The sequence below is a fragment of the Pantherophis guttatus genome, chromosome 1 (genome assembly GCF_059756535.1).
Source record: "Pantherophis guttatus breed Tessera chromosome 1, ASM5975653v1, whole genome shotgun sequence".
Taxonomy (NCBI): domain Eukaryota; kingdom Metazoa; phylum Chordata; class Lepidosauria; order Squamata; family Colubridae; genus Pantherophis; species Pantherophis guttatus.
Genome location: NC_142063.1, coordinates 266,494,026 through 266,518,862, shown reverse-complemented (window position 1 = coordinate 266,518,862; position 24,837 = coordinate 266,494,026).

Sequence of the window (24,837 nt, the reverse complement as noted above, 5' to 3'; positions counted from 1 at the left end):
CCCTAATTAGTACATGAAATAGCTTCCTTGAAAAAAATACTGAAGGTACAAAAGAAAGAGCCCCATTGTACTAATAACAAGAAAGATGCTATAGAGATAAAAATAGTATGATTCAATCATAACTGAATTAGCGCATCTTTAATTGGTTTGTCAGAAGATTACTTTTGATATGAAATTAATTCTGAATGTTGAAAGCCCTGTCTCTTTCTTGGCATAGCCTGGAGCTCCTGGCCTTTTATCCTTCCTCCATTTTCTCCTTCCGTTTCTATTTTTCAATCTTATTTATTTGTATTATTTCCAACTTATTGAAAATTTGGAAAGAAATTATATAAAGGGAATTAACATTCTTTCTGTTCACCTCAGAATGGATTCATAACTCTTTGAAAACTGAACACAATGGTGGAGCAGGAGAAAGCTGCAAATGAAAGATTAAGTGAAAATGGCTTGATAAGGCTGGGGATTGCAGAGAAAACAAATCCAAAATGAATTGCTATGAATGCTCTGTTATAAGCCCCCCTCTTTCCTAGTGATGTAACTCAAAAATTAAGTTACTATTAAGTAGTATTAAGTCCCTATTAAGGGACTAGTAGTATTCTAGTCCCTATTAAGGGACTAGAATACCTTCTCATGCATATTCTCCTTAATGTGTTTTCATTGTTGTATAGATAGATGATAGATAGATAGATAGATAGATAGATAGATAGATAGATAGATAGATGATAGATAGATGACAGATAGACAGACAGACAGACAGACAGACAGACAGACAGATGATATGTATTCAATGCTTTGTATGTAAAACAAAATATCAATATTATCACATAAAGTTTTACAATAACAGGAACCCTGTTGTACCAAAGCAGGTGTTATAAGAAATACAACTCACTATCTCAACAGTGGAGGCGGGAGAAAGAATATGCAACCAAAATGTTTTGACAAGTGGACTATGAGGAATCAAGACTGACATAATGGAATTGTAAAGCCATGAAAGATATACAGTTCAGAAAACGACCTTATTTCATTCTATTTTATGTTTATGGTAAAAAAAATGACTTGGAAAGTCTCATTCCAAATTTGTTTTGTAACTAAAAACACAGAGTTCAAAATACAGCTAGGTTTGTTGCTAATAAATTGGTGGTGAATTTAAGGCAGTTTACCTTCTTGCATATAATATGACCTATGTGGAATATTGAACAGAAATCAAACGATCATGTCTTTTAAAATAATAATAAATTAAGTTCTCCATGTGGAAGTCTTTGTATGTAAAGTTTTTTTTAATCTCTTCCTCAAGTTCATCTCTTTCTCAAGCTCAGTTCCCCTCCTGGTAATTAAATGATACATCATGATAAAACATGTTATTGGCTTTGGACTCATTTTGCACACATCAATGTTTATATCAGATGTACTGTATACTAATGCTATTCAACATTTGACAGATTATAGTATGAGATCATTTTATAATTCTTATATAATTCTTTTAAATTTATGATTAATTGAATAGTGCACAAATGTTTTTTATTAAAATTGTGTGTTTGTGTGTGTGTGTGATACCAAAGTATATTACTTCCTCAGACCTAGTTAGTATTTGGATGAGTCAGCTAGTCTGATGGAAGAAAGATAGTTCTCCTTTTCAGTCTTCCATAAACCCGTTTCAGAAACATTTCCCAAAGACTCTTGACATCAATTTTCTGGATTGTTCAGGGAAGAAGGAATTACTTTGCCACAAATAAGCAGAAATACCTGTTGGATCTAAGCCATAAGCAATTTATATGAAGCTGTACACTTAATTGCCTTCCTTGAGTTTGTTATTGCTATGTACCTGTTGGCAGATGGTTCTCAATTTGATTGAGTAACACATCTGTCATTGCAAATTCCATTATATCTCCCCACAGGTGCCAGAGTGCCTCACCACCGATAGTTATTTTGTTTAACTTATATCGGGAATGGTGACAAATCCAGACTTCAGAGCTGCTATATCTCACACTTCTATTGAAGGTGCTTAATTTCAGCTGTGCTATATAATAGTTGTAGTCATGCAATGATAATGGAAATATATTTTGCTCCTGGCTGTTATGGGGCAAAAGTGCACTTCAGTTAGGAATCAAACCTAATTAGTTAGATATGAGATAAATGCAACAAACTATCTTTTATTGGCATGCACAACTGCAGTGATCACCACCACCATCATCGTCAAAAACTTGCAGAGGAGCCTCAATGACCTTACAAGTTATACATCCTCTGAAATGATTCCTAAGAATTACAAAGGAGATGTAAATTATTGGAGTGTAGCATTTTACAAAAACTTGGAATGATCTTGGTATGGGCTGACCCATGGTCTCTAAATTCTATATTTTTAAGGAGGCTCCAAGTATTACTAATACCTTCTGACATAAACAATGTCCTGTTGTAGGCTTACATGGCCAGTATCTTTTTGGAAGTGTTGAGTTTCAGGATCAGACCAATCAGGGACTAGCCTTCACTAACCAGCACCAAAAATGTTTCTAGGAAGCTAAAAGATCTTTTCCTTTGCCAGTTCCACAAAAGACAAATGAATAGTTAACAAACTGTATCAGGTTTAGCATTAGGAAACTAGATGATATTTTGATCTCAAACCTGTTTGCATGAAAATCAGATTTTGGGATATTGTCTGCACTAGCTAGTATTTTTATATATCATCCATCATTATGATATGGACAACTGGCAGCAAAATGGCCAATTGCTTGGATAGAGAAGTGATTATCCTTGGCAGGAATTGAATGTTCTAAGCAATCTGCAAATAACTTGAACAATGAGTGACAGCTGTTGATAATGGAAGGTTGTGCTGAGAGCCTCCATATGTTTCTGCACACCCTCTTAATGAATATTAGATTGTGGGTTTGTATCCCTCTGAAGTTCTATGGAGTGACCTTGCTGAATATTGGCATTTCAAAGCCATAGTTTTTATATCTCTATAAGGTCATGTACCTAAGAGTCTGAAAATGAGAAATGGCTGATTATATTTTATAGTCTGTTATTAGCATTCAATATATTAACTTTCATAAGTGATTTGAAGTCAAGGATGAGCAAGGAGACAGCCAATTTGTAAGTAATACCAAATTATTGTAGAAGTTGGTGCCGATCAAGAGTCGAAGAAGCAACACATGGATAATGCAGTTTATTCATATTTATACATCTATATGGCACCCATCTCATTAATTCAATTAAAGGTGGCTAACAAAAATTTAAAAATACAATATAAATATGATATAAAAATACTTATCTTGACCAACTAACATACAAAGTGACGACACCACACACCAACAATATGCTGCCAGGTGAATCAAACTATCTATTTCACAGTATAATAACCCAAATATTTACTTGACTAATTTAATTTTAGATTTTCTGTGTTAAGGGTGATGTTTCAACACTTATCCTTCTCAAATGAACTTCACTTGGAAGCAAATGTGGCAGGCTATAATGAAATTTCACTTCCTGTTTTTTTCAGATATCAACAACCTGTCAAATATTTCGTACTGGTGTGGTTAAAGAAAAGGTCTCAATTTACATTATAATATACACTATTTAAATAAATATAGTTTAATGTATCTAATGCTTTGACATTAAGAGTCATTTTTTTGCCGTGTATGTTACTAGACATTTTTAAATCATATATTTGAGATAAATTTCCATACTTTTCTTATTTTGTTCCCACCATCCATTTGTGTTATCTTCATCCACCTTCATACATTTTCCCCAAATTCACTTTTGCTTCTTTCATTAGCACCATTCACAAAAGTGTTAACATGCAACTATCACCAGCCTGTAGGTTTCTAATTTCATACAAATCAACAGTAGCCTAGATGATATCAATTCACTCTTCTGACATATTTTAGCCCTTTCGTTCAGAATTAAATCCACAACTTTACTTTTTTTGCTTACATTCAGCTCTGTTCCACCAGTTCATATCACCTTCATTAAGATTTACTAGATCTTCCCCTTTTTCTTTGTTTCACAGAAACATAAAATATCTTATTTTTCCTTTTGTTTGAATAGATTCACAGATAGAATATTGAAACACCTAGATGTTTTAAGGTTTTTCCTTGCTTGGGGAATGTTCCTTCCTACAAGTTTCCTATAAGTGCAGTTTCTGCTTTTTTCAGATCAACTGAGTCGGGTCTTTTGGATAATTCAATAAAGTATTGATCCAAATGCAACAGGGATGGACTAATTAGCTTGTCACCTGAACCTGATGTCATGGGTTGAGAAAGACTGACCCAATGTTATTCAGCCAGCTTTCATACCAAAGGCAGGACCGGAACTCATACTCTCCAGGTTTCTAACCTGATACCTTATCTACCAAGGCCAAACTGAATCTCTCCTGCTTGATGACCATACTGTTAATCATTGATTGATGGATCTGTATTTCCTAAAAAATATAAATAATTTTGTCTTTGTTGTTGTTAGTTGCAAAGTCGTGTCCGACCCATCGTGACCCCATGGACAATGTATTGCCAGGCCTTACTGTCCTCTACCATCCTCTGGAGTCCATTTAAGCTCACACCTACTGCTTCAGTGACTCCATCCAGCCACCTCATTCTCTGTCGTCCCATTCTTCTTTTGCTCTCAATCTCTCCCAGCATTAGGCTCTTCTCCAGTGAGTCCTTCCTTCTCATTAGGTGGCCAAAGTATTTGAGTTTCATCTTCAGGATCTGGCCTTCTAAAGAACAGTCAGGGTTGATCCCCTCTAGGACTGACTGGTTTGAGTCCCTTGCAATTCAAGGGACTCGCAGAAGTCTTTTCCAGCACCATAGTTCAAAGGTCTCAATTCTTTGGCACTCAGCCTTTCTTATGGTCCAACTTTCACAGCCATACATTGCAACTGGGAAAACCATAGCCTTGACTATATGCACTTTTGTTAGCAGGGTGATGTCTCTGTTTTTTAGTATGCTGTCTAGATTTCCTCCCCAGGAGCAAGCGTCTCTTAATTTCTTGGCTGCAGTCCCCATCTGTGGTGATCTTGGAGCCCAGGAAAATAACATCTGTCACCTCCATTTCTTCCCCATCTTTTTGCCAGGAATTGAGAGGGCTGGAAGCCATGATCTTAGTTTTCTTAATATTGAGTTTCAAGCCAACTTTTGCACTCTCCTTCTTCACCCGCATCAAGAGACTCTTTAGTTCCTCTTCACTTTCTGCCATTAGCATGGTATCATCTGCATATCTGAGGTTGTTGATATTTCTCCCGGCAATCTTAATTCCAACTTTTATCTAGTCATCCCTTTCTTGTGATGTGCTCTGCATATAAGATAAATAGGCAGGGTGACAGTATACAGCCTTGCTGGACTCCTTTCCCAATTTTGAACCAATCAGTGGTTCCGTGTCCATTTCTCACTGTTGCTTCTTGACCTGTATATAGGTTTCCTCAGGAGACAAATAAGATGGTCTGGTACTCCCATCTCTTTAAGAACTTGCCACAATTTGCTGTGATCCACAGAATCAAAGGCTTTACCATAGTCAATGAAGCAGAAGTAGATTTTTCTGGAACTCCCTACCTTTCTCCATGATTCAGCGTATGTTGGCAATTTGAGCTCTAATTCCTCTGCCTGTTCTTCTGGTATTTCTCTATCCACACACTGCTGGACCCTAGCTTGTAGGATATTAAGTATAACTTTACTAGCATGTGAAATGAGTGCAATGGTGTGATATTTTGAACATTCTTTGGCATTGCCTTTCTTTGGAATTGGAATTTAAACTAACCTTTTCCAATCCTATGGCCACTGTTGAGTTTTCCAAATTTGCTGCCAAATTGAGTGTAGCACTTTTACTACATCGTCTTTTAAGATTTTGAATAGCTCAGCTAGAATACTGTCACCTCCACTAGCTTTGTTGTTGCTCAGATTTCCTAATTTGACTTCACTTTCTAAGATGTTTGGCTCGAGGTCAGTGATCACCCGATTGTGGTTATCAGAGATGTTATGCTCGTTCTTGAATAGTTCTTCTGTGTAATTTTGCTACCTCTTCTTAATCTCTTCTGCCTCTGTTAGGTCCCTGCCATTTTGGTACTTTATCATGCTCATCTTTGCATGAAATGTTCCCTTCATATCTCCAATTTTCTTGAAGAGATCTCTGGTCCTCTCTATTCTATTGTTTTCTTCTATTTCTTTGCACTGTTCATTTAAGAAGGTATTCTTATATTTTGTTGCTATTCTCTGGAATTCTGCATTCATTTGGGTGTATCTTTATCTTTCTCCCTTGCCTTTTGCTTCCCTTCTTTCCTCAGCTATTTGCAAAGCTTTCTCAGACAGCCATTTTGCTTTCTTGCATTTCTTTTTCTTTGGGATGGTTTTAGTTGCTACTTCTTATACAATATTGCGAACCTCTGTCCATAGTTCTTCAGGCACTCTGTCTATCAGATCTAATTCCTTAAATCTATTTGTCACCTCTACTGTATATTCATCAGGGATATGATTTAGTTCATACTTGAGTGGCCTAGTGCTTTTCCCTACTTTCTTCAATTTAAGCCTAAATTTTGCAATGAGAAGCTCATGATCTGAGCCACAGTAAGCTCATGGTCTTGTTTTTACTGATTGTATAGAGCTTCTCCATCTTTGGCTGCAGAGCACATAATCAACCTGATTTCTGTGTTGACCGTCTGGTGATGTCCATGTGTAGAGTCGTCTCTTGGATTGTTGGAAAAGAGTATTTGCTATGACCATCGTATTATCTTGACAAAATTCTATCAGCCTTTGCCCTGCTTCATTTTGTACTCCAAGGCCAAACTTGCCTGTTATTCCGGTTATCTTTTGGCTTCCTACTTTAGCATTCCAATCCCCCATGATGATAAGGACATCATTTTTTGGTGTTAATTCTATAAGGTGCTGTAGGGCTTCATAGAACCGGTCAATTTCATCCTCTTCAGCACCAATGGTTGGGGCATAGACTTAGATTACTGTGATATTGAATGGTTTGCCTTGAATTCAAACTGAGATTATTCTGTCATTTTGGGGATTGTATCCCAGTATTGCTTTTCCTACTCTTTTATTGATTATGAAGGCTACTCCATTTCTTCTGAGGGATTCTTGCCCACAGTAGTATACCTGATGGTCATCTGAATTAAATTCACCCATTCCCATCCATTTTAGTTCGCTGATTCCTAAGATGTCGATGTTCAGTCTTGTCATCTCTTGTTTGACCACGTCCAGCTTGCCTTGATTCACAAAACTTACATTCCAGGTTCCTATGGAGAGAAAATCTTTACAGCATCGGACTTTCCTTTCACCACCAGATGCATCCACAGCTGAGTGTCCTTTTGGTTTTGGCTCAGTTGCTTCACTCTTTCTGGCACTACTAATACTAGCCCTCTGCTCTCCTCCAGTAGCATATTGGACACCTTCTGACCTGAGGGGCTCATCTTCTGGCATCATATCTTTTTTCCTTTTGGTATTGTCCATGGGGTTTTCATGGCAAAGATATTGGAGTGGGTTGCCATTTCCTTCTCCAGTGGATCATGTTTTGTCAGATCTCTCTGCTATGACCTGTCCATCTTGGGTGGCCCTACACGGCATAGCTCATAGCTTCATTGAGCTATGCAAGCCCCTTCACCACAACAAGGCAGTAATCCATGAAGGAGAATTTTGTCTTAGAATAATTTAGTTCAGTATGAAAGAGGGGGGGAGAGGAAGAGAGAAAGTTTGGAGGGTTTTTTTGGTTATGGTTGCATTAGCAGCATAAAGGAAAATATGTAGAAATCAAACGGTGGGAAAGAAAAGGAGGTTAGAAATCTGGCCTACTGGTATCTTAACAGTATTGTTAATATAAAAGTTGAATAATAATGGGCTGAGGATACAGTCTTGCTTATCATCTGTAGTAGTGAAGATGAGTTCAATTAGATTATCAAGTATATTTCCCTTTTATGGTTGTGTTGTGGTGAAAACTGGACTCTCCACTATGTATATTAAGATGCTCCCCAAAAGGCTCTCTATCAGATTGAAGATTCTGTCTTGACAATTATGTTAGACTATCACAAAAACGTCACAATCTATCATGCATTTCAGTAAAATTATGCTTTGCAATAACATAAACTGTCAACAGTTCCTCTTAATCACAGAAAACTTCAAATAAATTCACAAGGAATTCTCACTGAGTCACATTCTCATCAAACAAGTGAAGTTTCACTGAGTGGAACAACGTGACCCCCAACGACCTCTTTTCCAAAATCTCAAGAATTTTTTAAAGTTGTAAACAGTTGTCTCAAGGTACTCACTAATCTATCTTAAATAATAATAAAAGGATAAAGATCAACTGAAGCTAAGCTTAACTCATAATTATTCTATCCATACAGTTTTTGGGCAACAACAACCTTCTTCTGGGATGTTTGTTTGACTTCTCTATCTAATCAATAATCCTAGAATTTTTAGTTGGTTCCTCATCCAAGTGAGGGCCATCACTGCTTAGCTTCTAGGATTAATTTAGCTTAGCTAGATGCTGCTTCCTGTTGACGTTTATTAATCATACCATCCCTCAATCTACAATAGCCCAGCAATTATTTTAAATGATATTTCAACTGAGTGAAAAACAAAACTATAATCTTTCTCACCTTATATTTCACTGTCTACATACAAGGCTGTGTTCACATACATATAGTCATATACATATCACCGTGGCAAAACCAGATTCTGAGAAGGTCCAGGTGAATTTTCTCATACAGATAATCTTTAGCAATAGCAATAGCAATAGCATTTAGATATGTATACTGCTTCACAGTGCTTTACAGCCCTCTCTAAGCAGTTTACAGAGTCAGTAGATTGCTCCCAACAATCTGTGTCCTCATTTTACCAACCTTGGAAGAATGGAAGGTTGAGTCAACCTTGAGCCGGTCAGAATCAAACTACTGGCAGTGAACAGTGAGTTAGCCTGCCATACTGCATTCTAATCACTGCACCACCATGGCTCATAACTGATACAACAGTTCCTTTAGTGACCATTCAAAATTACAACACTAAAAAAAGTTTTTTCATGCTTATGACCATTGCAACATCCCCATGGTCGCTTGGTCAAAATTCAGATGCTTGGCAGCTAGTTCATATATATGACGGTTACAGTGTCTCAGAATCATGTGATTATCTTTTTTCAACCTTCTGACAAGGACTGTTAATGGGGAAGTCAGATTTCTTTAACAGCTGTCTTACTAACTTAACTGCAGTGATTCATTTAACATCTGTGGCAAAGAAAGTCATAAAGTGGGGCAAAACTTACTTAACAACCATCTCACTTAGCAACAAAAGTTTTGGTCATAAGTCAAGGACTACCTGTTCCTTGTCACAACCATTCTCCCTCACACACATATCCAACATCTTTAACTCAAGAAACAGGGAAGACAGGATATTTGCTAGCAATGAAGTATTAGATGCAAAAACTAATTTTGCTTTGTTTGGGTTTGTGGTTTTGTTGTTTTAACAACAGATGGTCTTCAAAACTTAGGAAAATCTTCAGGGGATGAGAAAATTTTGAATAGAACTGTAAACAAGTGAACAATAGCATCTTTTTTTGCTCCCTCTGGGAAGGCAGTGTTATTCAATTCAAAAATTAGAAAGTAGTACTTTCTGATGGTAATGCCACAAAATAGGGGAGAGAGGAGAGTAATTTTAACTTGCAATAATAATCAAATTCCCATCAAATCATTACAATTCATCCCACAGTACCCCAAGTAGCCGAAATACTGATGTTGGAATGAAATAGCACCAGGCACACATACACACACACACACACACACACACACACACACACACACAGAGAGAGAGAGAGAGAGAGAGAGAGAGAGAGAGAGAGAGAGAGAGAGAGAGAGGATACACACGATTCAAGACAGCAGTAAATTTTATTTCTATGGTCTGTACTTCAAGATAGCAAACTGAGTACAATATCTCCTTCCCCTTCATTCTTTTCGTATCAGATACTTTTTTACTTTAGAGAACACACAGTGCTAGAATAGATGATTTTCTTAAAACGACGTATTGCATTTTAACTCAAAAGTAAAATGTAGAGGACAAGTGAAAAAACACTTGTCCTCTACAACTTTGATCATTCTTGTGCAAAAAATGTTGATCAGGTGGAGACATTAAATCAAGAATTGCATTACAAAAACTCCTTCAATTGACAATGTATCAGAATTCTTTCTTCTTTTTTTTGGAGAGTCACCTGCTTTATTGCTGAGAATAATTCCACACAAGGTTTTCTTCTTCTTTTAACATGGCCACTATTTCATTAGAGAAAAAAAAATCTTACCAGTTTGTTGCTTCCTTTTCTCTAGACAATAAAAGGTGATTTATTTATTTTTTTTGGTAAACTATTCTGAATTTTTAGAAAGCTTTCATATGCCATAAAAATGATCAGCAAAAGCTACTTATTCCTAGGTGACTTAATACCTTCAACTCATTATTATTTTACACATAATCAACGTGATTTTTTAAAACATCAGCCAGGTGGCAGGAATTGAAAAGTTTGAGCATATTAAGTGCGATAAATACACCAGGGATAGAAAACACAAATATCTTCAAAATCTGATGTTTTGAACAGCAATTCCCAAAGTATTAACGAAAGCTGTCTAAGGATTATAGGAAGAAAAAAAAAATTCTTAACGAAGTTTTAGGAAGAAGACAAAGTTGTTTTTAACAAAGAAAAACCTCCAATAAACAAGTTTAAAGTGGCCATGATCATACTCTGGTTTGCAACAGCATAAATGCACGGCCTTCTACTGTATACTTTCCCAGAACAACAAAACTAGAGAATAGTGGGAAAGAGTGGGGAATGGCCAGAATTTGACTTTAAAAAGTTAGAAATTAAAACTAATAAAAGTTAAAAATAATAATGATTAAATAAGGAATCTGATCAGCTATAGAAGATTTTACAAATAATTAAAGAAAATTTGGCCAGCTTCAATGAAACTGAATCATATTGGTCTGCTAACAACAACTAGTATACATAAAATAAATCTGAATGATTCAGAAGTTCAGTTAAGAAGGGGATATAAACCTAGTCATACATTTTTATAAAATGGGTAATGCAACAATATAAGATTTTATTTTCAATTGTTCCTTTCTCACAAGGACAGAGTGTTAAAAATTAGGGTTATTCTTACCTTCAAGTACAGCTGTTAGTACTGCATGTTAACAACTGTAAGGTTAGTGCTGTCATAAATTTAGGTATGGATATTTGATTTAAAAATCTTGCTGGTCTAAACAAGGAAATTTTGCTACTTTAAACACACATTCTTGGGAGGGCTGACAAATATACGGTAATTGCCTTTCTACAAGGCAATGATTTTAAAGGTTGATGCCATTTTTTGTAGCCCATCATCTGTAAAAAATTATTTTTGAATTTTTCATATTTTTATTAAAATATGAAAGAATGCATTTTTTTAAGAATGAAGATTTAAAAAAATGTCTTCAGAAAAACCAACCATACTAACCAGGTGCTCCACCACTAAAGCAATAACCCAACCACAAGAGAAGCTGTGTAAGGAGTTTATTTAAATGAGCCCAAATATGCTGTAGCAACCCAGAACAGCAGAAAAAGGAAATGGAGCATCTATACAACAAATTCCAACAAAATGGATACCTGCACAACTTTATCAAAAAGTCCCTGACCACTCAACCCAATACAGCGCAATCAACACAAACCCTAAAAAGAATTACACTGCCATATATCAAGAATATCAGAAACCACAGACTACCACAACCAAAATGGAATCAGCATAGCACACAAGCCAACTAAAACCTCCTAAGCAAACCAAAAGACTCAGCAACCCCAGAAGAAAAAATAGGAGTCATCTACCACATATAATGTAAGAACTGCAACAACCACTTTGTAGGACAAACAGGCAATATAGACTGGCAAAACACATCCACGAACACCAACTGGCAGTCAAAAGACATGACAAAAAATCTTTAATTTCACAACAAATAGACAAATCTGACCATAGTTTCAATTGGGAGAGTGTGATGATCCTAGACCAGGCCAAGTCCAAAAATGCCAGGAAATTTCTAGAATTTCTGGAAACCTAGCACTCTGACAAATTAACCATCAATAGACATACAGACAATAACAACATCTACAGACTATGCAAAAGAGATAATCAACCAGCCAAAAGAGAAAAAAAAAAACTCCAGCACCTCTCCACCAGTAATCAGGACTCAGGTCAGCATAGATTAACTTCAAGGTTAACTTCAGACGAATAATCAAGTAAGCAATACCCTAATCAGAGCCTTGGTGGTGCAATAGTTAGAGTGCAGTACTATAGGCTACTTCTGCTGACCGGCGGCTGCCTGCAATTTGGCAGTTCAAATCCCACCAGGCTCAAGGTTGATTCAGCCTTCCATCCTTCCAAGGTGGGTAAAATGAGGACCCAAATTGTTGGGGGCAATATGCTGACTCTGTAAACAGCTTAGAGGGAGCTTTAGTAAAGCACTGTAAAGTGGTATATAAGTCTAAGTGCTAGTGCTATTGCTATCAAGAAACTGCCAAAAAGTATCAGTAAACAGCCCAACCAAAAATCTCTCTAAGACCATCCCCACACACACAGACAGGCAAGACACCATAAACTGATAGCAAACAGCACTCCCTTCTAGCACTGATGATGTTACCTCATTAGGATAATGAAATGTTTGCAAGAAAACAAGCAAGCTCAGAGAGCACCAAGAACCCCTCATTAAAAAATAATGCAAACTAATATAAAGTTTAAAAAAAATGAAATCAAAGCAGGGGTGGGTTCTAAAAATTTTTAGGTGGGCGTGGCTTGGTGGGAGGGGTAGTGGCCTTGACTGGGTGGGTGTGGCCAACTTTTTTTTTTTTACTTTTTTTACTTTACTATTTTTACTTTTAAAAGCATTTTTTCTACAACCTTAAGAGGTTGCAGAAAAAAATGCTTTTAGAAGCCTCTGATGATCAGGCAATTCAGCTGGGATTGCCAGAGGCTTTTAAAGGCATTTTTTTCCCTACAACCTCTTCAGCTGAAGAGGTTGAAGAAAAAAATGCTTTCAAAAGCCTCTGATGGTTATAACATAATGCTCTTCTTTATATAATCTATCTTTGTCATGCCGCCCGCAGCATATAATTTGTGTATATACTGTATTATTCTCTGACCCCATCTAGTGGCTGGAGCCAAATACCAAACTTTATTGTTAAGAAACTGATCCGGCTCTTTAAGACATCCATCTTCCCATCACCTCTCTTTCCAAAAACAAGTGCATCCTAGGAAGTCAGGCTCCATTTCCTTGAGCTATCTGATGAAACAGAAGAACTGGGAAGAATCCAGCCTAATCGGTAACATATGTTCATCTGAGGACTAAAATCCACATCCCATGCATCCAGATGTAGCATCCAGATCTGTGCTCACGGTCTGTTTTATTGGAGGATAGGTGGGTTAAGTTGCATGTCAAGCTGCACACAGAGTAACATGTAGTGAGGACAGAACAATCCAGTCTAATCATCAGAACCATAAATGATGAATTCATTTTTTTTCCTGCTTAATGTGAAAAATCCATAAGGGGTTTCCAGTCAGCAATAAATGTAAAAAATATCTTTTCTTTGATCAAAGAATTTGATTTAACCACTCAGTAAATTGCATCAACTTCACCAACCATTCCTCCATCTTAACCTAGAAATCTATATTTCACAAACTTGTGGATTTGTTTATGTGTTCCACTATAGTGAGTTACCAACTTCTATAACACGTCCCTCTCTTCTTTGGAGTAGCATCCACATTTTGTGGCTCTTCTGAGATCTTCTTCCTGCCTCTTTTTAACATAATTTCCTTTTTCTTTTCCAAAAGTCACAAACATGCTTATTGAACAAAGGCCTCAAAGCTGGTTTCTGAGTTCCCACAATGCAGAGGTTATTACTTCTGGTTCTCTCATCCATGGGGTGTGCTAGTTTCCCTGATGCTTTTTTTGGGGTCAGTTTTTGTTATAATGCTTGGTGCAATAAATATGAACAAGTTGAAACATGGTCAGTGATTGCTCCAATCCTCTTACTGTTTTTCCTCAACTGCTGCTACAAGCTTGCATTTGTTGCAGATATATGGTAAATTTCTTAAGGCAACCCCCTGGAGAAAGGCATTTTTCTTAGTTCTTTCTTTGTTAATTTTAATGTACTATATTTGTTGCTTTACTTGTTTTAATATTTCATAATATCAGATTGTAGAATGCTCAGAATCGCATGACTGTGAAATGGGCAGTGAATAAATTTAATAACTAAATAGATTTTTTAAAAATAAAGTATATTTCTTCTTGTTCATTTCTTAACTTCTCAAGTACACAAGTTACACGTTGATTAGGCTGAAGGCAAAATTGTTTGAGTTGCCAACTGAATTCTGCTACTAAACATCTATTAGTTGTTTCTGTTTGCTTATTTTCATTTCTGGAAACCGAGTACCTTCAATTTCTTGCAAAGACTTGTATGTATAATCTTAGCAAGAAATAATCACTGAGTCACCATCTGTGGGCAATAACTATTCAAGACGTAAGTCCTATAGAATGCATGGCAGTCTGGTCCTTCTCCCCTTTATCTGTAACTCCCATTGACAAACTCCTATTAGATCATCCTCTTTGCTACCTGAATGAATTCTCTTCCTTGAAACTTGGTGCTACTCTGTTATTCCCAAATCTGTGTTGCAAAAAAAATGTAGTCATCCAGCAGCTGCCCAAACCTTTGCATATTTGGTAATATTTAATCATCTATTTTCTGAAGCAGTCTCTGCTTGCTCAGCAGGAAACATTCAATTTTACTTTGGTTTATAGAAGCAGAGTCATCATTTAAGGAAAAGACAAGACAGACTGGATTCTTTTGCTAGGAGATTAAATGCTGGAAACTGAAGAACAGTTATAGAAAACCAGAGTCATCTTGTTAAAAGTAACCAGGAATCTGAACTGATATATGGCTTAATGTCAATAGTGTGGTAAATGCATTTTTGTATTTCTGGCATTGTTATTGTGGATCTATAGACTTCAAACTGCCCTTTTAAAATTGCTATTCCATTTTGTTTGCTCAAAATTAATACAGCTAAAGAAAAGCTGAATCAGATGAACAGCTGAATATTGTGTTCCATATGCTTATATACTTGCATATTTCTCTTTATACAAAAAGATAGCTGTTTTGAATGATTTCAAATTGTAATCTAGTTTATCTATTTAAATAATTTCCCAGAATTTAACCATAAGTTTGTATAGTTCTAACTACAAAACATTTCTCCCAGCCTTTGGCAAGGATGATTGAGGCTCCCTTCGCGTTGTATGGGTCTGAGTTCCTTGCTTTGTTATTTTAGTTCCTGTCTAATTTAGTCATCTTTATCATCTTTTACTTTTTCATGTATTGTGATTCTCTCCCCCACCCTCTCTTGTTTTTAATGCTTTTAATCAGTGAACCACCAAGATTCATTGGGAGTCAGGTACTATATAGATTAATAAATAAAATAAAAAATAGAAAAATCAGTTGTAATAGTTTGAAAGTTTTATTTTAGTCTAGTCCAATTAAGCAGAGGTTTTAGCTGCATATAGATAAATAGGGAAAGTTATTCAAGGGATATGTCAAGTCTCTAACCTTCCTTCCTGTACTTTCTCCATTCACACCACCAGAAAAAAACATGATAGATATTCTACAGAGCATTAAAAAGCTGTTATTTTGTCCTTGCAGTGAAAGAAATTGTACGTAATTTCAAACTTCATTGGAAAAATAAAAGATGTAACCCTTATATATTTTGATTTGTGTACAGTTACATTGTGAAATCTGCTAAGTTGCCAGTAGTTTCTACATTTTAAAGATGGTTCCAAAAAGTAAATTAACATTGATCGCCATTTCAACAAAGCACTCATCATTAATATCTAACCACTCTCTTCCTCAGACTTTTGTATTTGAGCAAATTATTAATTTACAGGTTATAATGATAGTATGCAGGGAACTTTCAGGTGTTCACAGACAGTTTGAACATATGGGTAGTATCTGCAATAAACAGAAGTAGAGGTTTAGCCATGAGGGTATAGTTTTGAGAAAAAAAGCAGAAATCTTTATGAACATGGCTCCACTGAATCTGCCTTGATTCAGATTCTGATTTATTAATGGAAAACCAGTCAAATTATTTGAGCCAAGAAAAAATGCTGGATTGGAAATCAGTTTCAACTTCAGCACTGCTGAGCCTCTTGATCCAGAAGTTCCTAAGCTGAATCCTGATAGAGTCCTGAACTGAACTATCCAAGAAATCTTATCATTCTCCTTTATGATGGGGAAGACAAACACCACACCAAACTGGCATCCTTGGGCAAATATGAAGCCTGATAGAACAGTGTTCTTGGAGCACATGCATAAAATAAGGAAGAAACAAAATAATGAAATCTACCAGTAATGTGTATTCTATTTGTTCATAAAACTCATACTTTGCAGTCAGTTGGTTCTTTGAAAGTTGCCATTGTCACACAGTGTCCCATGTTTCTTGGAAACAATCTATTTTTATTCCAAAGTCTTTATTCTATATTTATTTGTATCCGGTCTTTATGATTTTTTTTACAAATAATTCAAGGTGGCAAACATATCCAACATTCCTTCTTTCTCCTATTTACCCCACAATAACAACCCTGTGAGGTGATTTGGGCTGAGAGAGAGTGACTGGCCCAAGGACTCGCTGGGGCAGAACTAGAACTCACGGTCTCCCATTTTCTAGCCTGTGCCTTAACCACTAGACCAAAGTGACTATGTTTAGCATTTTCTCCTAAATAATTTCTATCAATATGTATTTTCTCAGAAAAGTACCCACCACAGGAATTGTTCTGTCCCAGCTCCGGATTCCCAAGGATTGTGACACACACCAACGGTCCTTTTCAAAGTTATAACGTACCAAGAATAAACAAAGTCCGGCAAAGGTTGGCAACCAGCCCAGAAAACAAGATACGATAAGACACTCATTCTCCAAAATGCTCTGTAATAATTACACATTGTTTCCAGCAAAAAATTACTAACTGCGAGCGACTTAAATAGGCTAAGGGAGTGGCCAATTATCCTCAAACCTTACTCTCGAGGAGACCTCCTCCTGCTGAGTAGCCACTCCTGCCTTTTGGCAGCCCTGTGTGCTCGAGCATTGAGGAGAGGCTCCTCCACTTTGCTCTCTCCACTTGAAGGAGCCTCTGGAGGTTCTGAAGGCCCTGGCTGAGTCTCTGCCTCTGGCACCACATCCTCTTCAGCCTCCTCGCTGTCCGATGCGAGCGCTGACTGCGCAGACTGCCGGCGCGACCCCACACCAGCCTCCTCATCGTCGGGATCAGCCACGATCTGCACAGGCCGCTGGAGGGCCACAACAGGAATATATATATATTCAAACTAATTAACAGAAGAAAAGCATATACATAGGTGAATATATTTTTGAAATTTAATGTATCCTCAAAATTAATAAGCATAATAATAATTTTTAAAGGGATTGAAAATCATATTATAAACAAAAGAAAAAAATAACCATGTTTTTTGAAAATTTAACCATGCTTTTTATTGTTGGAAAAAAGTCAATCCAAACATTCATAAACAACACGTATTGACAATCCTGTGCTCTAGATCAGGTATAGATTTCTCCTTTAAATGTTGCTTAATATGCCCATGCCAAAAAAAGGTCTACAATTCTTAATGTCTTCAAATCGATTTCAAATACTAGGGACAGCCATGAAGAATATATGCATCTTTAATCCACAGAGATTGATCCAGTCAAATTAACATTCCTGTGGACTGCAGCAAAAAAAAACATATGGAAGTTTAACCCTAGCTGAGATCTTCCATTTTTATTCAATGTTAACTAGGAAAAATAGAACTTTAATCAAATATGGAGAAGACGTTTTGGCAATTTTAGAGAGCCAGTTTGGTCTAGTGGTTAAGATACCAGACTGGAAATCAGGAAGCTGTGAATTTCACCTTAGGCATGAAAGCCAGCTGGGTAAGTTAGGGCCAGATACTCTGTCTCAGCGCAACTCACCTCACAGTTGTTGTTGTTGTAAGGAAAGTAAGAGGAAGGAGTATTAGATATGTTCACTGAGTCATTTATAAAAATAATAAAGGTAGGATAAAATAATTCGGTGAATTTTTCTGATAGGAAATCAGTTCTTTTACCATTTTGTATAGATTAATTAATATTTTGATTATTGTCTCTAAATTATAGGAGTAGGAGGAATGCTAAATTCCAAAGTAAAGTTTTAAGCCCCTAAGCTTTCAGACTCCTTTAGGAAGAGCCATAATACAGAGAAAGATTTCTGGTCCTGAAGGAATAGAAAGATTCAGTTTAGTTCTATTCTTAATTGGTGGCACTCCAGAGTATTACTTTAGTTGGCTAACTTCTTTTCAAGACCAAGACAAAACTTGATCTCCATTCAACATCCAAAGCAACAAGAGAAAAAACATTCTGAATGTCAGTATGTTATGTCAGAATCCGAGGTCTTTTAAAACAGGAGAAAACATGACATCAATGCCTATTGACAAATAGCACGTGCATGAATGATTTTGATTCATTCCACCTCCTATAAAAGTCCTGGAACCATTTCAACTCTCATAGAATCTGGATCATGTAAAGTTTCACCTTATAAATCTGGGAAGTGGACCAAGCAACCAATCTGTCAATGCAGATATACTTTCTTAAACTTTCCACAGGCAGATCTTAAAGCAGATCTATTACAAGAGTCTTCACATATTTAACCCACAAAATTACTTTTTTTGTTGTACCTCTCTTCAGTTAAAGTTCAGGTAATGTCAATAGTATCAGCAGAGGTATTGTTTCTCAATAGAGATTTTTTTAAAAAATGTATAGATTTCTACTGACAGTTGAATATTTCAAGTTATGCTGCACTCCTTAATTATTTTCACTAACAAAAATTCATGTTACTTTCTCAGTAAAAGCTTGCTAAAACAATTATCTTCACAGAGTTGTTGTTCAGTGAGAAGTTGACTCATGTGTGCTAATATAATTAGCTGTTTCTTCTTTCCACTTATAAAAACAAAAGAAGTTTACAGTTTGATTGTTTCATCTTGAAAATTATTTCAATGTTTCTCCCATTGGCTTCTTCACTCTCTTCTTCCATTTTTTAAATTTGACTAGTCTCTTCACTTTTTAAAAATGGCTTCACTTGAAATAAATTGAGGTACATTATTTGTCTCAGGACACAAGTTAATGATCACATTTTTATTAGGAAAACACAAGTGAGCAGTTACTGGAAGAGAGAACAAAAATGACTACAATATGCATAGCTTAATTCTAACAGACATACTGTAATTCACTTTCCCCTAAATTAATGTAAAAATAACCAGCCAGTTCTCTAGTTTGGGTAAAGTACAGTACCCAAGTTCCTGCCCAAGGAAGTGTGAGTGTTTGATATATTTATCTTACGTTAATATATAGCATTATATGTATCATGTGATATTATATTAATATACAATATTAATTATTTTATACAGTATTTTATTATTATAGTATTGAAATACTATAGTATTTAATGAATACTTTATTATTATAGTAAATGAACCATTGCATGAAAAAAACATAACACAAGGATTTGATAAAAGATTATTGTTTTTTATTTTATATGCAACGATTAGACAACTTTTGCTGCCTGGAAAAGTACATTTAACATTTTTAATTTAATTTAATTTAATTTAATTTAATTAATTCAATTTATATGCTGCTTTTCTCTTCGCCTTTCTCCGAAGACTCAGGACAGCTTTTTAGGGACAGTCTAAGAAAATTATGAGGCTGTACCTGCAAGCACTCTAGATTCCCTTTTAGTTAGGATTTAAGAGCCATGGTGGCACAGTGATTAGAATGCAGTACTACAAGACTAACTCACTACTCACTCCAGGAGTTTAATTCTGACTGGCTCAAGGTTGACTAAGCCTTCCATCCTTCCAAGATCGGTAAAATGAGGACTCAGATTGTTTGGGAGCAATATGCTGATTCTGTAAACTGCTCAGAGAGGACTGTAAAGCACTGTGAATCAGTAAATAAGTCTTAAATTCTAGTGCTATTCAGTTCTGAGAATGGGATGAAAACAATATTGATCATTTTGATGGATACAGACAATGAGTCCACCTGGATCTTTTGGGCTATTCAATAGCCTTCACGTCCATTACACATGGTGCATGTAATCCTCAACTTATAACCAAAATTGAGCCCAAAATTTCATTACTAAGCAAGACAGTTGTTAAGTGAGTTTTGCCCCATTTTTATGACCTTTCTTGCCACAGTTCTTAAGTGAATCACAGCAGTTAAGTTGATAATGCAGTTGTTAAGTGAATCTGGCTTGCCCATTGACTTTCTTTGTCAGAAGTTTGACAAAGGTGATCACATGTCCCTGGGACATTGCAATCATCATAAATATGAGTCAGTTGCCAAGCATCCAAATTTTCATCACATGACCATGAGGATGCTGCAACAGTCACAAGCCACCAAGATGAAAAACAGTCATAAATCACTTTTTTCAATCCTATTGTAACTTTGAATGGTTATTAAATTAATGACTCAATTGAGGACTACCTGTATCCGGCCTTCAGAGTGTTTAGATCTGGCCCACGGAGCTGCCCAGGAAACAGTGAAGGACTGGCTCACTGTGACTTTGCCAGCAAAAGTGGAGCTCGAGAGGGCCATGTGCAGCCCTCCCAACCTCTGTTTTAGGCTGTGAGGGCCTCCTGCAGCCCTCTGCCAGCAAAAACAGAGCTCAGAAGGGCTGCACATGGCCCTTCCGAAATCCATTTTTGCTGGCAGAGAGCTCAGGTCACCACAGGTGCCCCCAACACAAGTGATGTCAAGCTGGCCATGCCCCCCAGCCCCCGAGGTGAAACACAACCCCTGATACAGCCCTCAATGAAATCAAGTTTGACATGCCTGATTTACAAGTTACGGTTGGTGCAGAATACAACCTCTCCGCCAGGTGAGGTTTCTCAGCCCAGCCTATCGAATCTTACATGGTTTGGCTCCCAAGTATTGTGACGACCATCTCTGCTAAATAGAATCAATCTGTCTGATACATTTGTTTTTGGACGGGATATATGGAACCTACAAAGTACAAAAAAATACTGTGGTTATTCCATTTTTTTCTGAAGCATGTCCTTCACGCTCATGTTTAGGAAAGTGATAAAAGTTATTTGACCAAGTTTTTAATTTGTAAGGATTGTCATTCTAACACTTGGATTTTGGACTTTGTGCTTCAAACTCTAGATTATGTTGCTGTTTTATTAACTAGGGTTTATGTATTTTAGTCATGTTTATTTGTAAATCACTTTTAAGTAATTTAAGATATAACAATCATCAATCAATCAGTAAAGGAAGGAAGGGAACAGTTATAAAATATGCAGATGGTATTTAATGGATTAGGATAGTTAATTATCTAAAAGACAGCAATAAAATTCAATATGAATAGTTCATTAGCTATTAATTAATGTATAAAAAGCAAATGCACATTTCTTAATATAGGAAAAACTAAGCAAAAATGTGTAGAGGTCAAGGAACATCTGCCTTTTAACCGTAAGTGTGAGAGTTAGCTTTCATACCATAATAGCAATAGCACTTAGATTTATATACTGCTTCACAGTGATTTTACAGCCCTCTCTAAGCGGTTTTACAGAGTCAGCATATTGCCCCCAACAATCTATGTTATGTATTGAATGTATATAGTTGTGTTAAAATGAAGCTAACCTTTAGATGACTCTAATTGTAACTGCCAAAGTGAAACTAACCTTTAGATGACCCCAACTGTTTTGAAGGAAAATTTAAAACATTTATATTTGGGTGGGCTTTTTCTGGTTTTATGATTGGTTAAGGCCCTGTGGGCCTAGAGTTTAAATAACAGGCATTTGCCTGCAGTTCCTCAGTTCCCTTTTTGAGTCAATAAATACTGTTGCAGCTATGCTGGTCTGGTTCTTGCCTACTGAAGCCCACTACACAATAATCTGGGTCCTCATTTTACTGACCTCAGTGTTGTGACCCAGGCCCAAGTAGGTAGTATTTGACGCAAACAGTTCCAAAACAAACAGACTTTATTAGAACAGCTGAGAATTAACTCATTCTCAGTGTAGTCCAAACTAAATTAAAACAAACTCTTCATAACACAAATTCTTCAGCCTAATCACCAACCTTGGTATAATTAGGCAAACTGCCAAAGGCTTCTCTTGGCAAAAGTTCAAAAGCAGAAGACTCCAACAAGAGATAAGTGCAGCAAGACTATCAACGTTGTTTTCCAACGAAGAGCCCAAGAACCGTTGCTGGTCTTTTAAGCCTTATGGGAGGGGCCAATCATCTCTTGGCCCTACTCCCGAGTCTCTTTGCTTTAGCTGCACTTGCCTTCTGGCAGCTCTTCTTGTATGTGCACTAGGAACAGGCTCCTCCTGTTCGTCTGCCTCTCTACTGTCAGCCACTGGACGCTCCGGAGTCCTCACAACACTCCCCGATGGCCCTGGCCCCATCTCTGCCTCTAACGCAGAGCCCTCATCCGGGCCTCCAGGATTAGCCCATGTTCTTCCTCAGTCACATTGCTGTCCAACTCTGCTGCCAGTGAACCACAACACTCAGAAGGATGGAATGCTGAGTCAACCTTGAGCCTGGTGAGATTTGAACTGCCAAATTGCAGTCAGCTGGCAGTCAGCAAAAGTAGCCTGCAATACTGCATTCTAACCATTATGGCTCAATCATATATTAGTTGTATCAAAACAAGAGACAAAAGGAATTGGTCTTCTGCCTCAAAGAGAGGGCTGTCCAGCTCATTGTATAGCAAAAGTGGAAGAAATAAAGAGATACAAAACCTGAATATAATCTGTCTTCTGATGCACAGCAGTCACTGGAATGGCCTTTCTACAATAAAAAAACCTAACAGAAGTTCCTGGACTCTTGTGAATCTGTTGTTTCTAATCTAGCCTGCTGGGGGAGAAGCTTAAATGTGTCTTTCAAAAACATCTTAATCCTTCATCAATAGAGATAGAGCTTCTGGACCTTGGGAAGTAATTGTTCGGTAATATTACGTAGTATTCAATCTGCATCTTGAGTCCTCTCCTCTGACCACTTCTTAACTCTACTAAGAAATGTGGAAATATTTTGAGAGATTGAAAAAGGATGCAAAAAAAAAAAAGTTCAAAGATTGAGGCAACCAAGTAAATTAAACTTCAGAAAAGACAACAAGGGGAGGGGATGGTAGCATTTTTCAAGTACCAAAAATGTCCTACATAAAAGGGCAAGGTTTGTTCTCTAAGCCTGGGTAGCTCTTTGACAGGGTGAATTAATGATGCTTTCATCTAATCATACCGTGGAAACAGATCAAAGAAGTGAGTCATCCAAGGATTTTTCTGATGCTTATAGCCTTTTCAGCTTCTTATACAACCATGCAACCTTTTTTTCTTAAGTGGACAAAGGTAAAGTGGTTGACTGAACTGATGAGCTCTTGAACATTGACGTAGGTCCTTAGCCATACAAAGCTAGTATGAGCTAAACCAGCTCCTCTTTTTAGGACACTTACGGAAAGCACATGATCCAGGTGGTTTATGTCTCTGCCCTCCTTTTCTGACTCATTCTGGCACTATTTATTCTGGCCAGCCATTTTCAGAAAAAGCTCTCTTTTTTTTCCATGTCAATTAGCCAGCAGGCCACTGAAGCCAGTCAGCACACAATGGATTCTTTGCTAGGTAACTTGGACACTACTATGCTCTTCTTTCCTCATCATTATTGCTTTCAGAGAGTTCCAAACAGAATATTTTTAAATTTATTACAGTGACAACTTGAAGCTGGAAAGATTGCAGGATAAAGTCCTCAGGCATGTCTAATATCCTCTCTTTTTCATCTAGTGCTTTCCTTAAAGAGAAAGCCTTTGGATAAAGCTTCCTTCAAATGTTATCTCAAAGTTTTTGGGTCTCTGTGTTGACCCATGTTTTCTCTGAATTTTTAAATGTGAAATGGAATTCAGTCTTGACACTATCAGATCTTGAATCTCCAGTTAGAATCACATCAGGGGTGATTCATAGTACCCCTTCCCTGTTTTTTACTGACTCCAAGTCCAGGACTGAATCAAACTCTTAGGTTACAGGTAAAAACAGTTTCACATTCTCTTCACTGGATGCCTAACAGAAGAGACTAGATAGTCATCTATGGAAGATAGTGCATTCCATATTTTTACATGTTTACATTACCTAGAGAGGTAGTTCACCCAATCAAAGTGTCTTTTTCCAAGTCAACAATTCTGGGATGTTATTATGCATACATTAAAATGTGTGTGACATATATTTCCTTGATACATAACAATGTAAGCCTGAGCCCTCTGTAAATAAAAAGGGGAATATATGCATAAATAAATTTGGTACTCAATAAGAATACAAATTACATTTCTGCACCACCACCATCCCAATGATATCACCACTGCTTAAGGCTACTGTGTCAGCCTTTTGCAAGTTAGACTGATAAATGTACCAGAGGCTTCAATTCCCAAAATCTCTAGCCAGCAGACTGCTGTAAAACCAATCCATTTGGGGCACATCAAAAGAAGGCTGTATATTGCTATATATTTATATTAGCTACTATGTCATGTTTTCCCCACCCACCCCCCAATAGGGTTTACAATTCATAACTTCGCTCTTGATGTAGTTGATGAACATTGTTGTGCCTTCTAGAGGCATTTTGTTAGATTCTAACCATTGTTTTGAAAAGCAAAAGTACACCCCTGCCATGCATTCATATGTTTTAGTCAAACTGGAAACTGAAGGCATCAATCAAGACATTTTTATGACTGTGAAATGATTGCAGCAGGCGAGTGATGTTCTCGCTAGATTCATATACCATTCATTTAGGTTTCAGAAGTTAGTCAGATTTGTAAG